Source organism: Paralichthys olivaceus, chromosome 24, assembly GCF_024713975.1.
Source record: "Paralichthys olivaceus isolate ysfri-2021 chromosome 24, ASM2471397v2, whole genome shotgun sequence".
Taxonomy (NCBI): Eukaryota; Metazoa; Chordata; class Actinopteri; order Pleuronectiformes; family Paralichthyidae; genus Paralichthys; species Paralichthys olivaceus.
In genome coordinates this window covers 3,036,386-3,050,006 of record NC_091116.1, presented here as the reverse complement: position 1 = coordinate 3,050,006, position 13,621 = coordinate 3,036,386, and the positions used below count along the sequence as shown (strand labels likewise).

Genomic DNA, 13,621 nt, shown 5'->3' with positions numbered 1-13,621 from the left:
CCATTCATCCCCACACCCGCCAGGTTTGCAGGGCAGTTAGGCTCAGGTAGACAATTCCTCCATCAGTGCAGCCTCGTATTCGATCAGCAGCCGTTAACATACTCCACAGACAAGTCGCGGATTGCCTTCGTCATGAGTTTATTGTCGGAGAGAGCCGCGGCTTGGGCTGTTGCCATTTCCCGCAGTAATTCGCAGATTGGTTTTTCTTTTTCCTCTTTCACCGAGGAATTCCTAAAAGTTTTTGACCACCCTCTGCGTAGTAAGGAGGCCAGTAGCCGGCTCCTTTCTCTTTGTCAGGGAGAGAAATCCGTGGCTGACCACTCGATCGACTTCCGCATTCTAGCGATCGATAGCGGCTGGGATGAGCGAGCGCTTCAAGGGGTTTTTCTCCGGGGATTAAGGGACGAGCTGAGGGATGAGTTGGCCGCTCGTGACGAGACGACCTCTCTAGACGATTTGATCTCGCTAGCTATACGTCTAGATAATCGTCTCCGCGAGCGGCGCAGGGAGAGATCAGGTAGGGTGAGCCATACCCCTCCCGTGATGCGGACAAGGAGCCCTCACCATCGGGGGCTTGCGCCCTCTCCGCTGCCGCCGTCCTCCTCCGACAGGATTCCTCCGGGATCTACACCTGCTCTCCTCGACATCGAGGAACCAATGCACCTGGGGAGGATGAAACTCACACCTACGGAGCGTCAACGTCGCCATCTCCGTGGACTCTGCCTTTACTGTGGCCTGGACGGTCATCGGATTACACTCTGCCCATCTCGGCCAAAAGGGGGGGCTCACCAGCCACAAGAGGAGCACTGGTGAGCCATTCTGCTGTTGTTTCGTCTCCTCCTCGCCTGACTCTGAAAGGTACTGTGTCTTGGGATCAGACCTCCCTTCCGTTGTCTATTTTAGTTGATTCTGGGGCAGATGACAATTTCATTGACTCTGAACTGGTTACCCAGTCTAAAATTCCCTCTCAGCTCCTGCCGCAGCCTAAGAGGGTGTTCGCCCTGGATGGTAGACTCCTAGCTAAGGTTACTCATCGCACTATTCCCATTTCCCTTCAGCTCTCCGGAAATCATCACGAAGCAATATCTTTTTACGTTATCCCATCTCCTGTTTCCCCAGTAGTTTTAGGTCTCCCTTGGTTAAAACTTCACAATCCTCACATTGACTGGTCCTCCTCCTCCATCACTAATTGGAGTTTATTTTGTCATTCCCACTGTCTACACTCCGCCGTTCCTTCCACTTTGACTACCGCACCTTCTCCACCCACGCCGGTGGATCTCAGTTTGGTTCCGGCAGAATATCATCACCTCCAGGAAGTGTTTAATAAGGAGTTAGCAGTAGCTCTTCCTCCCCATAGACCTTATGACTGCGGTATTGATTTGTTACCTGGCGCCCCCTTTCCATCCAGTAAGCTATATAATTTATCTAGACCGGAGAGAGAGGCCATGGAGACCTATATCACAGACTCATTGGCTACGGGACTTATTCGTCCTTCTTCTTCACCATTGGGGGCAGGGTTTTTTTTTGTGGAGAAGAAGGATAAATCACTTCGCCCGTGCATTGATTTTAGGGGCCTCAATGATATCACGGTCAAGAACAAGTATCCCCTCCCACTCATTGACTCAGCCTTCGGTCCCCTGCACAAGGCTACTATATTCTCCAAGTTGGACCTTCGCAACGCTTACCACTTAGTGAGAATTAGAGAGGGGGACGAGTGGAAGACGGGGTTTAACACTCCCCTGGGACACTTTGAGTATTTGGTCATGCCTTTCGGCCTCACTAATGCCCCTGCCGTGTTTCAGACGCTCATTAACGATGTGTTAAGAGATATGCTCAACAGTTTTGTTTTTGTTTACCTTGATGACATTCTGATTTTCTCACGTTCTACCCAGGAGCATATTCAACATGTGAACATTGTACTGAAAAGACTCCTGGAAAACAGACTATATGTCAAAGCGGAGAAATGTATTTTTCATGTATCCTCGGTGAGCTTTTTGGGTTTTATTGTGGAGAAGGGGCAAATCAAGACCGACCCTGCCAAGGTTAAGGCAGTGGCCGAATGGCCCACTCCTACATCAAGAAAGCAACTACAGAGATTTCTCGGGTTTGCCAATTTTTACCGTAGGTTTATCCGAGACTACAGCAGAGTTGCTACACCCCTCACCAAGCTCACATCAGTGAAGGTTCCTTTTGTTTGGTCACAGGCAGCCGAGGGGGCGTTCTCCAGACTCAAAACATTATTTTCCTCTGCTCCTGTATTAATTCACCCAGATCCTGCTCTGCAGTTTATTGTGGAGGTGGATGCTTCTGACTCCGGGGTGGGGGCCGTGCTGTGCTCTCTCAGCGCACTACCACGGACCTGAAGCAGCACCCTTGTGCCTTTTTCTCCCGCCAGCTTTCCCCGGCGGAAAAAAACTATGATGTGGGTAACCGGGAGCTGTTGGCGGTAGTCCTGGCCCTGCAGGAATGGAGGCACTGGCTTGAGGGTTCTACTCACCCGTTTATTGTTTGGTCCGACCACAAGAACCTGACTTACCTGCGCACTGCCCGCAGGCTCAACTCGCGCCAGGCTCGGTGGGCGTTGTTCCTCGGGCGGTTCGACTTCACCCTTACCTACCGTCCGGGGTCGAGGAACATAAAGCCCGATGCACTGTCACGTCAGTTTTCCCCGCTGGTGGAGGACACATCTGGGAGCACCATACTACCATCTTCCTGTGTGGTGGGAGCAGCAGGATGGGAGATTGAAGGTGTGGTCCAGGGGGCCCAGAGAGATCAGCCTGTCCCAGAAGGATGTCCACCAAACAGGTTGTTTGTTCCCCCGTCTGTCAGATCTCCAGTCCTTCAGTGGGGACATTCGTCCCGGATCTCCTGTCATCCTGGATGTCGCCGTACCCTGAACCTGCTGCAGCAACGCTTCTGGTGGCCCTCCATGGCGGCGGATACCAAGGCGTTTGTCGCCGCCTGTTCTGTCTGCGCCCGGAGTAAGGCGTCTCATCAGGCTCCTGCGGGATTGCTGCGCCCCCTGCCCATCCCTCACCACCCTTGGTCGCATATAGCGGTGGACTTTATCACGGGTCTACCCCCCTCTGAAGGGAACACTGTTATCCTGACCGTAGTGGACCGCTTTTCTAAATCAGCTCACTTCATTCCGCTCGCTAAGTTACCATCCGCCCTCGAGACCGCCAACCTACTAGTCGATCACGTGTTCCGGATACATGGCATCCCCGTGGACATCGTGTCGGACAGGGGGCCACAGTTCTCAGCCAGGACCTGGAAGGCGTTTTGCCAGGCTTTGGGGGCGTCGGCTAGCCTATCGTCGGGTTACCATCCACAGACCAACGGCCAGACAGAACGGGCCAATCAGGATCTGGGGGCGGCCCTGCGCTGCGTGACAGCACAACACCCGGCTTCCTGGGCCATCCACCTTCCCTGGGTCGAATATGCCCACAACTCCCTGGTCTGCTCTGCCACAGGGATGTCTCCCTTCATGGCCGCCAATGGCTTCCAGCCTCCACTCTTCCCAGCCCAGGAGACTGACGTGGCGGTTCCATCCGTCTAGGCGCACCTCCGACGTGCTCGTCGGGTCTGGCGCGAGGCTCGGGCAGCACTCATCCGCACCACCGCCCGCAATCAGCGATTGGCCGATCGACATCGCACCCCTGCTCCTGTGTACCTGCCAGGTCAAAAGGTCTGGTTGTCGTCGCGGGATCTACCCCTCCAGACGGAGTCCCGGAAGTTGACCCCCAGGTACATTGGACCGTATGAGGTCGATCGGGTCATTAACCCATGTGTGGTGAGACTCAAGCTTCCCCCTTCATTTAGGATCCACCCTGCTTTCCACGTCTCTCTCCTCAAGCCAGTGTCCTCTAGCCCTCTAAGCCCTCCGGCCGAGCCCCCTCCACCCACCCTGTTCATAGATAACCATCCGGCTTACACAGTAAGGGAAATCTTGGATGTACGTCGGCGAGGGCGGGGCTACCAATATCTGGTGGATTGGGTGGGGTATGGGCCGGAGGAACGTCAATGGGTTTCCCGTGCTTTTATTCTTGACCCCACTATCCTCACTGACTTTTATACTCGTTTCCCGGACAAGCCAGGTAGACCGCCAAGAGGCGGTTCTTGAGGGGGGGGTACTGTGGTGATTTCTGTTTGGTGTTTTGTTGTGGTGTCTCTCCCCCTCCCCTTTTCTGTTTTCTCAGTGCAGGTTGTGTGTGTGGCAAGGGTGCGTGGCTGGTTCCTGGCTGCAGCGACGAGGCGCACCTGATCTCTATCACCTCATCATCCCCACTATAAACGCCTGGTCCTGACTCCACTCCTGTGCCAGATTATTCCGTCCCGTCCGGTATTTTCATGTGCTATCGATGTCCCCGACTCCCGTGTTCGTTTCATGGATATTACTAACCCTCGTATCTCCTTCCTTCTACCCAGTCTTTCCGTGCGCCTCGCTGCTCCTCCATTCATCCTCGTCTCACCCTGGATCATCGAGCCAGCCTGCACCCTGCCACCCCAGCCTGCTCCTGTTTTGTGTTCGTATAAATAAACTCTGTTAAACCGCAAACCTCCAGTCCGCGTCTGCTTTGGGGTCCAACTCAAGAACTAAGCCTAACACTTTTGGACGTAAGCAAACAAGAGGGGTAGCAATACTGATTTCAAATAAGGTAACATTCCAATTTTCAAAGCAATTAACGGATACAGAGGGGCGTTACATCTTAGTAAAGGGACATATAGACCAGAAACCTGTGACACTGCTAAACGTTTATAGACCCCCAGGCAACGATAAGATATTTATTAAAAAAATATTTGACATAATTGCTGAGGAGACCTCAGGTGTGCTCATTTGTGGTGGGGACTGGAATGTACAGCTACAACCCTCCCTTGAACTCCTCTAACTTAACGAAAAGAACGAACCCTGAGACAGTTACAGTCAAAACACTTCTTCATGAAGCAGGTTTGATGGATATCTGGAGGCAAACTCACCCGACAGAAGGACAATTTACTTTTTTTTCCCACCCTCACAGCGTACATTCACGAATTGACTATTTTTTCATGTTCAACTTTGACAGGCATAGAATCACACAATGTGATATAGGTGCTAAAGACGTATTGGACCACGCAGGGGTATATCTATCTCTACATCTGGATACCGAAGTTAAAAACACAACTTGGAGGCTTAACACTAGCCTATTAAATGACCCATCGTGCAAAAAATATATTGAAAAAGAATTTAAAGAGTATTTAGAACACAATGACAATGATGAAGTATCTCCAAGTAACATATGGGATGCTTCCAAAGCTGTAATCAGGGGGAAACTCATAATGTTGTCTTCTACTAAAAAAAAAGAAAGGCAGAAACAACTGAATGACTTACTTATACAACTAAAACACTTAGAAATCAAACATATGGAACTTAATGACCCCCAAGTATTAGATCAGATAAAAGTGACTAAACAAAATTTAAATAGGATATATGACAGTCAAGAAGAGATTAAACTTAAATTCACTAAACAAAGATACTATGACAATGGGCCAAGAGCCAAAAGATTATTAGCCTGAAGGATAAAAAAACAACAGGATGAAAGGTCCATCCATAAAATTAAAGATACACAATCTGGCAAAGTGTGTCATAAGTTGAAAGAAATACAACAATGCTTTGAAAATTACTATAAGGGTCTGTACACACAACTGGATAGTGCAGAATCCCCAAGCATTGTTAATTTTTTGAACTCATTGGACCTGCCGTCCATTGGAACGGAACAGAATAGTATAATGACATGTGAGATAACAAAACAAGTACTAGACAGTGCCATTTCGAGACTTAAAACAAATAAAATGTCTGGTGCGGACGGATATCCAGCGGAATGGTACAAAACATTTAGAGAGATTTTAGCACCGGTACTATTGAAATGCTTTAATTTTACGCTGAAGGGGGGAGAAATACCAATATCATGGAGACAGGCAATTATTTCTGTCATCCCAAAGACGGGTAAGGACAAGTCTGAATGTAGCTCGTATAGACCCATCTCAATTCTAAACATAGACTACAAACTATATGCCTCAATAATTGCAAAAAGATTAGAAAATATAATTCCAGATATAATAGATGATGATCAAACAGGTTTCCTAAAAAACAGACAGACACAAGACAACATAAGAAGGGCCTTACATCTAATGGAGCATATGAGTAAAAATGAAGATAAATCCATTGTTCTCAGCCTAGATGCAGAAAAGGCGTTTGACTCGGTCAGCTGGGAATACTTATACTTAACCCTGCAGAGATTTGGTTTTAATAGCTCAGTTATTCTATCTTTAAAAAACCTATACCACTCCCCTACAGCCAGAATAAAAATAAATGGTAGTCTATCAAACCCTGTTCAGCTTGAAAGAGGATGTAGACAAGGATGCCCCTTAAGCCCGGCCTTGTTTGCTTTATTCATAGAGCCACTAGCGCAAGCAATTAGAGAAGATCATGAAATAAGAGGAATTTGGATTAAAGGGACTGAATATAAGACCTGCCTTTACGCGGATGATGTATTGGTTACTCTTTCCCAGCCCGAATTGAGCTTGCCTAAATTATTTTCCTGTTTGAAAACGTTTGGTCACTACTCAGGTTACAAATTGAACATAAACAAAACACAAATATTGCCATACAATTATACACCCGCAGCACAACTACTTAATCCGTTTATCTTTAATTTGGACAATGATGTTGTAAAATATCTCGGGATCAGCATCCCAAAAGATTTATCCAATATATACGCTATAAACTACTTACCACTTAACAAAGAAATAAAGGCAGATTTGAATAGGTGGACCTTATTACCTCTGGACTTGCATAATCGAATAGACATAATCAAAATGAACATCTTACCACGATTACTTTTTTTCGCCAATGTGGGCTTTAGAGCGAGCTGTCATTTTCTCCTGCTCGCTTAAAAGGAGCTCATCGTTCTGTTTGAGCTTCTCTTTCAGAGCCTTAATCTCAAACTGCATTGTTCCACATGTCTGAAAAATAGAAACATGGAATTCATTATTAAAAGTCCACTCAACACAACCTGAACATACATTTCTAAAAAAAAAATTTCTTACCAGAATGTTCATTTCGGTAAATGGGGATTTGTAGTTATGAGAGCAGTGTCTTCTTGATGATTTTTTTACTGAACAAATCACCGGTTGTCTCAGTAGGCAGGATTGTTGTCTTCACTAACGAGGACTGTGGTCTTCTCAGTTGACAGTCTGTTATTTTCACAAGCTAATAACTTGAAGCAAGGGAACTTGTTATTTATACGTTTGGTAATTCAGAGGACCAAAGAAATATCCTTTAATGTCTAGAGTTTTTGGTTCTTTGATTGGATTTGATAAGGATTTGGAGGCCAGCAATCCCTTTGATGGTTGCCCCCACATCAATCATCAAAGAAGATTTTTAAGAAGCAACCGTTTCCATGGCAATTTTTATAACTGCACAACAAGGCGGCCCCTCTGGGTTTATCAGGTTGACTTCTATATGATGCACATCATTGCGGAGCATACACAAATCCTGAGCTAGGCAGCTACTATACAAATGTTGCACTGATAGCTACAGTGATCCCTGTCGGAGACTGAGGTTAGTCTCTTGACCAAATGAAGAAAATCAATCAAGGATTTCAGATCCATTAGATAATGTGTGATATGCTTGAGGGAATTAATGAAATATGCTATGAAGTGTTGAATTAAGTATGTAGATCCTTTAAATTAGTAAAAGTACATGTGTCAGTAAGTACATAGTGTGAAATCTTAACAGCACAAGCATTATAAAATAAATGTAGCTGGATGAAAATAAAATCATGAAAATGGAAAACACTGTAAAGCAACTGTAGTCAACTACTTTACCATCAGCAGGAAGTGGGTACATTTTTGCAAACTAATTGTTGCATTGTGTGTCACTGAGAGCATGGGGAATTGTGTGTTTGTGCAGCAAGTTTGGATTCATGTTTGTAAAAAAATGTCTGTGTGTGTGTGTGTGTGTGTGTGAGTGTGAGGACCTTGATGCTGGATGGTTTCTAAAAGTGATGTGAAATAATTGAGAGGATGTGTATTTACATGTTGATCTATGTGATTTTAGTCTGTGAGAGCTATCGATGCACTGAGTTGATAACACAGGCACCGACATTCTGTGATTAAGCATTGTATTGTTGTGTGTTGTTCATGTGTTCAATGGGATTTTACACTGCAAATAAAGGTTTCATATTTTAATTTCACTCACAGATTCATGGCTATTGAGCAGTGCTTTGTGAGAGTTGGTCAAATACGGTCTCTACAATTGTCAATGCTTCTACAGATGTGTTTGACTGTTTCCATTTCATTTAATATATTCCACTTAATACTGGGCTAAAAGGATTGGTTTATGTATGAATTATGAAGATTTATTTCGTTACTTTTACCTTTTTTAAATAAAAGACACTTTATGTTAAAGAATATTTAGTTTCTGCGTTTTGGTCCTTCCCTTCCCTTTTTCCTACCACGTTTGTTCCCTCCCCACACCCTCCAGCCTTGACAGTACCAACCAGATATGGACCAAGCAGAGCTTTATCTTTTTTGTAGCAAGGTTTTTTATTTAGACTCCTTAGTTGACGAGCTAAGCACCGCAGGCACCAAGCAGCGTGCAAAGCTCCTGGAGAGGATGGCACCTGTGCGGGATTGGCTTGAGGACAGACCCTGGGTCAGCCACTTTGTCCCGCACCTGGTGACCTTAGAGAAGAGACTCAAGGACATCCTCTCACCCCCAACTCCCCCTGCTGATCACTACCTCGGCACCCGCCTGGCTTTTGGATTCTGTGTAGAATCGCTGCGGTGCGGGGTGGACACCGGAGGGGAGCCCCCTCACTCTGTTTCCATCCATCTCCACCAGCTCACAAGCGGCAACCTCAAGTCAGGATATCATGGATTCTAGCAGAAGCCCCCCACGTTCCAGCGCCGGGGGTCCCGGCTGATGTCACTCACGTTCCGGCGTTGGGGGTCTCAGCAGACGCTACTCAAGTTCCAGCATCGGAGGTTCCGGCTGACGTCACTCACGTTCCGGCGTCTGGGATCCCGGCAGATGCTGCTCACGTTCCAGCGTCGGGGGTCCCGGCTGACGTCACTCATGTTCCGGCGTCGGAGATCCCGGCAGATGCTACTCACGTTTCGGTCTCGGAGGTCGCCGCTCCAGTTCCTGCCCCACGGTCGGGGGTTCAAGCAGTCGTCTCGCCAGCTCCTGCCCCTTGTCTGGGGGTTACGGCGAGTGGCTCTCCACTTCCTGTTCCTGCCCCTCGGTTGCGGGTCCCGTCTGGCTCCACTCCGGTTCCAGTCCCTGCCCCACGGTCGGGGGTTCAAGCAGTCGTCTCGCCAGTTCCTGCCCCTCGGCTGAGGGTTACGGCGAGTGGATCTCCAGTTCCTGTTCCTGCCCCGCGGTCGGGGGTTCAAGCAGTCGTCTCGCCAGTTCCTGCCCCTCGGCTGGGGGTTACAGCGAGCGGCCCCCCAGTTCCTGTTCCTGCCCCACGGTCGGGGGTTTTATATAATTCTCAGTTGATGTAGTGAAATACATCTACACTGCCACATACACACATGAAAGATATTGACTGTATTGGAACATTTATTTTTACTTGATTTCATCAGTCTGATATCTGTCATTAATATCTCCAGACACCTAAAGAAACATCTATGGAGGAGCAACAGGATGAAGTATCATCCATATCGGAGCCCTCTACAGGTACTCAAAAGGCATCAACAAGTCGGCGGCAAAAACTGCATCAACTGGTCAAGTTAGATTTTCATGCATTATAAACAGGAGAGGGAGGGGATCCCGGAGCTCCACGTCAGCTTTCCCCCTCTGTCTGCAGTGGATGGGCCAGCAAGGATATATACTGGATATATTTGACAGCACTTGCACATTAAACACATTGGCCCATGCGACAGACTGGCTACCTCCACTAGGTCCATCCCTCATCAGGACCCGAACCAGGACGGGCTCCGGAGAGCCGCACAGCATGGACCAAGGAGGGGAGGAGAAGACCCAAGGAATTAGAGATATGTAATAAGATATAACAAAATAAACCAGGCAGAGAGTGAAGAAGAGAGAGGAAGATAGAAAGGTGCTGGTGCCTGATGGATGATCCCCCAGCAGTGTAGACCTATAGCAGCATAGCTATGGATGACTATGGTTCAGGGTAGAGCTAAAAGCTTTATCAAAAAGGAAGGTTTTAAGTCTAGCCTTAAATGTAGGGACATTACCTAACCCTAACCCTAAACCCTAACCCTACCATACTAGGCCCAAACCCTACTTTTTCTAATACACTATATAAGTAACTGTGATCTTCTCTATCAAATGCTTTGTTTATATCTAAATTTAAGATTATCCCTCCTTTCATGTGTGCTATTGTGTCCCTTATGCTACTTATTGTGTCTGCTATGTCCCTTCCTGGTATGCTGTAAGCCTGTGTGTATTCCTGTGTATATTTCTTGGCTTAGACTAATAAACTCAACAAAAAAAAAGATTAAATCTATCCATGTGAATGTGTACAAATAAAGTATATTGTTGTATTAAGGCCTCAGCCCCCTCCACTGTCCCCAGCAAAGTGGGAGCACTGTCAAAGGTTTTATTTCACAATTTCTACACTGTGGCCCAAATGTGTTTTTCAGCATGTAAATGGAATACAAAGTAAATTGAGGAAGTAAATAGTATATATGGGCCTAGGCTGATAATCAATAAATCAATTAATCGCACGATAAATTAAAATGAACTCAATAATTTTTCCGGCCTCGATATATTGCCATGTGCATGCATGTTTGTTTTCCTCGTCTCTTGCCTCCAAGCTGGCTGGATGACAAGAGGGTTCACTCCGTGCTCAGTCTCAGCACCTAAGCTCGTTTGTTCCATAGCGGAATGAACGGAGTGAACCCTCTTGTCAGTCATCCAGTCTCTTTGTCTCTGTGGGGGAGGCTGGACTGCTAGCATTGGCTACACACACAGAGTGCAGCAAGTCAGCCTCGTGCGGAGCAACGCGAGGCAAAAAGATGATTGCAAAGCCAAATGCCACAGCCCTGGTGTGGGAATATTTCGGCTTCAAACTATTTAGAGAAATGCTGCAAACGTTTGACAGACAGTATGAATTGCCTGCGTGAAAATACATGTCACAAACGGCAATTCCAGAACTTTACAAAAGAGTCTATTTTATTGTTTTTTGTTTGTTTTATTTATTTAGGATATTTAAATGTTCTTGAAATTACAATTACAATGGTAAAAAAAGAAGGATCCATTTATTACCTCTGTTTGTTTATTGGTTTATTTGTTTGCCAGATTACTAAAAAAAAGAATTAACCTTTTTCTACCAAACTTGATGGAGGGGAGGAACCCAGTTAATGTGGATGCATGTGTGGATTCAGGTTTTTTATTTTTTTCACTTTCACAGGAAATTCTCAACATTTTATGTAAAGAAATAGGTTCCCCGCCATCAGGGAATCGAACCCTGGTCTCCCGCGCGGCAGCCGTTGATTGTTTAGCTAAACGGCCCTGAACACTTTCCCATTCATTGTCTATGGTAGTGCTAAACTACTATGGATGTAATGCTCCTCGTGGCCACTGAACATGTTGGGGCTGTTTTTAGCTTCATCTCCAGTTCTCTTCCTCGATTTCTCTTTTAACTTCAAGGACTGACTGAAGAAGAAGCATCAGGAGTATTGATCTCAACAACAACTTTGTGTGTCTGTTTTCACCAACAAAGGTAAGCGATTCCGCTGTCCTGACATTGTTCGGGAGTTTGTTCATCCACTGAGGTGCCAAAACAGAGAAGAGTCGCAACTTCGCTGAGCGGGCTTTGTTTGCTCTCAGCGATGGGGGTACCAGTCGGCCAGCTGATGAACGAAGTGCTCTCGCTGGGGCATGTGGTCTGACCAGTGTTTGGAGGTCGACGGGTGCAGTTCCATTGACGGCCTTGAAGGCCAGCACCTTCATCTTGAATAGGATGCAGGCCCCAAAAGGAAGCCAGTGGAGGTCATGGAGGAGGGGGTCACATGGGAGAATTTGGGAGAGGCTGGGAGTCCAGCCAAGAGGGAGTTGCAATAGTCCAGGTGGGAGATGACCAGCACTTGGACCAGGAGTTGTGTTGTGTCTTTTGTGAGGAAAGACCGGATCCTGCAGAAATTGTAGAGGGCAAACCTGCAGGATCAGGCCACATCAGTGATGTTGGGGGTGCAGGACAGTCCATCGTCGAGGATTACGCTGAGGTTCCTTGCCGTCGACGAAAGTGATACCGTGACATCCTCGACAGTGACTGACAGGTCCATATGAGGGCAGCCTTCCCCGGGATGAAGAGGAGTTCAGTTTTTACTAAGGTTGAGTTTGAGGTGATGCACAGCTGTCCAAGCGGAGATGTTTTAGAGAGGAATGAAAGAAGAGATACAGGTCTGTAGTTACGGATGTCAGCTGTGTCGTGAGAGATGTCTTGGAGAAGGGAGGAGGGAATCGGGTCAAGGGAACAGGTGGTGGCACGATTAGACGTCACTAGCGTGAGAACATCTTCAGAGGAGAGAGGGCTGAAGCAGGTAAGGCCATCAGAGGTGAGGTTTGGGGGAGGTGCTTTCTGGATGGGCATAGGAGTAAAGCCTAGTTTATGCTTCTGCGTCACGTCGACGCCGTACCTACGCCGTAGGTCGTTGAGCATTCGAAGTTCTGCGTCGAGGGAACGCGTTGCTCTGCAATTCACCGCCATGCCGCTAGGGGGTGTAGCGGTGTGGTTGTGTGGTTTTAGCCGAATCCTCGCTTTTTCTTCCGTAAAGTAAACAACAGTAAACAATGGCGACCGAGGTGGAGCAGCTGTTTTTGTTGTTGGAGCTCATCAATATTGAAGAACAAATGCTTATATTGCAAATGTTGAAGCGCAAGCTACAAAGAAAACGTTTGCGGAGCTGGTTTTTACGACGAGGAAGAAAGACCGGAAAAGCAACTGCCGGAACTTACGTTCTGAGCGGACCAATCACAGCGCTTACGGTCCCCGTCGACGTCCGCGTAGTTAGGATTTTTGGGAGGCGCACGTCAGGCTACGGCGTAGGGGTCTGCGTCTACGCCGTAGCTACGCCGTAGCTACGGCGTCGACGTGACGCAGAAGCATAAACTAGGCTTAAATGAGGAGCTGATGTCTTTTACTTTCTTGGTAAAGTAAGTTGGAAAGTCATCAGCAGTGAGGAAGGAAGGAGGGGGAGGAGTAGGAGGGGTGAGAAGAGAAGAGAAGAGAAGAGAATAAGGAAAATAGTTTCCTGGGGTTGGAGGCAGAGGAATTGATCTTTGACAGGTAGAAGGCAGATTTAGCTGCTGATACTGTTGAGGTGAAGTCAGAGAGGAGGTGGTGGTAATGGGCAAGGTCATCAGGATGATGTGATTTTCTCCATTTTCTCTCTGCTGCTCGTAGCACCGATCTATTGGTTCGCAGAGATTCAGACAGCCAGGGAGGGGGGAGATGATCCTGCCGGTAGGGAGGTGAGAGGACAGAGAGCATCTAAAGAGGACACCTCTTTAGATGCTCTCTGTCCTCGAGAGGGATGATAGCAGAGTGGAGGAGGCTTCCTCAGTAGATATTAGTGAAAATTGGTCTGTAGATGGTAGTGAGGAAAG

At 47.2% G+C, this 13,621-nt stretch overlaps 1 protein-coding gene across 1 annotated transcript in view; it reads left to right on the top strand.

Moving 5' to 3' along the window:
- The window catches only part of LOC138407078 (uncharacterized), a 119,199-nt gene that overhangs the window by 100,144 nt on the left and 5,434 nt on the right, over positions 1–13,621 (top strand). The gene's annotated exons all lie outside the window — the stretch shown is intronic.